This window comes from Pinus tabuliformis, chromosome J (assembly GCF_031772625.1).
Source record: "Pinus tabuliformis cultivar Carrire ecotype Pingquan chromosome J, CPIR1, whole genome shotgun sequence".
Lineage (NCBI taxonomy): Eukaryota > Viridiplantae > Streptophyta > Pinopsida > Pinales > Pinaceae > Pinus > Pinus tabuliformis.
The window spans coordinates 1553245750-1553249672 of NC_142295.1; positions in this window are offsets into that span (position 1 = coordinate 1553245750).

The following is a 3923-nucleotide window of genomic DNA, read 5'->3' on the forward strand; positions in this document are numbered from 1 at the left end:
ATGTTGTTATTTTTTGTCATGGCATGGGTTTTACCAGGTGTGGTAGTGTTTTCAGCCTAGCCTTGCCATTTCCAGATAGCCATGGTGTGATGGGGTTCTCATGTTTTTGTTGAGCTAGATTGCAGGATGGATTCGAAGTTGAGTGAGGTGGATCCCTACAAGAAAGAGAACATGGCCTAGTGAACCTTGAACCATACTGTGGATTGCGGTAAATCCATTGGCCTAGTGACCCCTAAACCGGATTGTGGGTTGCGATAAAGCCAAGTATTGCATACCTCAGTGGGTCTAGGAATCCTCAACTAGTTAATGGTGAGATATACGGTAAATCCTAGAGGTTCTTTCCCTTGATTAGGCCTAGGAATACTTGTTGATGAATGGCAGAATATACAGTAAAGCCTAGAGGGTGGGGTCTCGATTTAGGGCCTAGTGATCTAGTGTGGATTGCAGTAAATCCTGAGAGACTAGGAGACAGGAAAATTCCTCATAGTATAGGTGGAGAAATCTGGTGGCATCCATGCTTGTTTTGGCCTAGTGATCTGGTGGGGATCGTGGTAAAGCCTATTATTACATGTTTATTTTTTGGCCTAGTGATCCAGGATGGATTGTGGTAAAGCCTAGTTTCTATTGATGAGGGTGAGGTGGTTTAGCCTCGGGATGCCTTGGTTGGTTCTTTTGGTTTTAGTCCCACATTCATGCTTGGAATATGGCATGGGGTTGATTTTCCGAAGAGAGATTTGGCTCATCCAAACTATGGTCGGGTGGAATGTGGTAGTCCCATCTCAAATTGGCTTTTGCATTCATTAATAAGAGGTTCTTTCCTTGGTATCTTATGTGTAAATGTACTAGTTTATATGTGGATTCTATGGCTGATGTATCCTTGATATTTATGTTGTTATTATGTTGGTTATAAGCATGTATTATAATAGTGATGATGTATGGATCTCCTCATGTTTTTATTTTCAAATGAATAAACAATGTATCTATGACCTAATAGACGATAATGCAGCTAATGATATAAGGGAACAATGCTTCGTAGCGATTCTCAGATAAGTATGAGACCCCTATGCTCATATCTGTTGTTTAAACATGTATATTTCCTATTTGTGACATGTTTGACAAAATGCATGTCATGGCTACTAGGGGTCCAGTCTAGTCCTAGTTGATGTTTTTGAAAATGTATCATTGTTCCATTGTGATAATTCATTTTTGAGCCTGTCATTGAGTTCTGGGCAATGACCTGGGCTCTAGGCCTGAAAAGGTGGCACAAATATTGGATTTGTGGGCATAGGTCTGAGGAGAAAATTCCCCAGTCGCATGCATACCCATGTTGTGTGTGCATCTGGAGCCTCCCAGACACACCCTTGTCCATATCAAGGAAGCGTCTATGGGTTTGATGGTCTAAAAACTCAGTGGGTCTCAGGGGTTGGTTGCCTAAGTGGTTGGGATGGCTCCTGGGAGTTCTATTGCTGATGTGGAAAGTTTGTGTGGTTTTTTTTCGTTGATTCCACTTCCTTAAGGTCAAATAGGAGGTTGAATCCCATTATAGTGGCCTCTCATCACATATTTACCCGGATTGGTTGGTTACTTGGGTAGATGTGGGATGAGGGTGTTACAAAGTAGTATTAGAGCAAGTTGCACTCTCGTTGGGTCATATCTTATACCACAAAGTGGTATCATAGCATGGTTGACCCTTTGGAATGGATGGTCGGCGTGTGTGGGTCATGCATTCATATCGGTTGCACGTGTTTGAATCATCGTTGTGGCCTATATGCTTTTTGGATATACATGGTGTCGGTCATGGTTTTTGTGATGTATCCATGTGAAAGAGGATGGTGTTGTTGTGAAGTGTGTCAAAATGAGTGTATGTTTGGTTATGCATTGCTATGTGCATCAATTATTACAGATTGAAAAATGTGCATTGGCATGGTTGATATGGTCATGCATTGATGGTTGAACTCTAGCTAGAATGATGTTTATGTGTTGATACACTTATTTTTTATATGTCTATATGTTGTTATGATTATGTTTGTACATGTATTATGGTGATTTGGATGATCTTGCAGATGATATATCCTCCTTGAATTATGCTAAGGTACATTGGTTTATTGTGATTTGGTTTAGCTGACATAGTGTGCTTTGCAGGAAAGAGATCAAAATGACTAGCAAGATGGTAGACTACAAAGATTTTCCCTATGAATCAGATGAGCAGCGTGGTGTTGGACACACTTCTGATTTAGTAGACACATTGAGAATCTTGAAGGAAGAAATAAGGAGTTGTAAGGCAAACAATGAAAAAATGATCCAGGCATAAATGCTAATGCAATACTCCTTCATAGTTTGTTAGAATTGCAGTGACAGAGGCCACTTTGGATTAGCCATGGGTAGGAGGACAGAACTAATGGGGCATATGGTAGTAGGTCTCATGGTGGTCATAGGTCGGATAGAGATGACACAGTGAGAGATGGCAGGTTGTTGGATACTCTGATAGGAGAGGTGATGGACATAGGTACTACTCTAGTTGTGGTTCTAATAAGAATTATGATCGTCATCATTATCCTCCTTACAAGAGGAGTGATAGCGATACTTTCTAGATGAATTTAAGAAAGAAAATCCACCTACTTTTGATGAATACTTGAAGAAAGCAGAAGATGTATTGGCTTGGATAGTTGGGATTAATAAGTTCTTTATCATCATCATTAACAAGTTCTAGTTCTGATAGGCATTATGATCTTCATCATTATCATCCATGCAAGAGGTATGATAGGGGATAATTTCCAGGTGATTTCAAGAAGGCAAAGGCACCTACCTTTGGTGGAGAGATGAAGAAATCACAAGATGTGGAGGCTTGGTTGCTTGGAATGAGGAAATTCTTTAGATTGCATGATTACTCAGAAAACATGAAAGCAAGGATAACCGTTTTTAGGCTCAAAGGTAAAGTGGATATTTGGTGGGAAGACGTGAATAATGTCAAGGACATACATGAGAATGATTTGACTTAGCATGCATTTGAAAGGATTTTCAAGAAGAAGTACTTGTCTAAGAGGTATTATGATGACAGAGCTAAGGAGTTTTATGAGTTGTGGATGGGTTTTATGAGAGATGAGGAGTATACTAGCATATTTTTGGAGTTGTTAAGATATGTGCCTTACCTCAGAGAGGAGAAGGCCAAGGTTTAGATATTTAGCATTGGATTTCTAGTTGCATACAGATACCATATTGAGTTTGATGAGCCTAGATTGTTGGAGGAGGCCATCCAAAAGTTGAAGGATTGTATGAGCAGTTGAAGCACAAAGTTGAGTTGAAGCATGACTTCAAAAGAATTGAGAAAGCTAAAGGAAAATGGCCACCAAAGAGAGGAAGACCTCAAGATGAAAGTGAGAAATAAAATGTAGTTCCTCACAAAAGATTCAATGCAGCTGAGAAGGGACATGGAGAGCAACGAACTAGAGGCAATGTAGGGAAGCATTGCAAGGTTATATATGTGGTATGGATCATCGTAAGATGGATTTTCCACAGTATCAGAGTGGTGGTAGACCACATATCTACAATGCTCAGGAAGGACATACAGTTGATGATGTTGGTCATAGCATTCCTTGGATTTATGCAGTTGTGGACAATAAGCAGGCAGATCATCAGGCATCGATCATTGAGATGGACGTTAAGATTTGTGATCAAGTTACTTCTATTTTGATTAATCCCAGATCTAACTATAGTTATATTAATCCTCACTTGGTGGATAAATGTGGTTTGAGAAAAGAAGTGCATGCAAAATCTTGGTTGGTACAGTTGGCTACAGGTACAAAGAAGTGAGTTCACCATTGGGTAAGAGGTTGTCTATTTGAGTTAAATGCTACAGAAACGCATTTGAATGTATTTCCATTGGGATCGTATAATATGATTTTGGGTATGGATTGGTTATACCT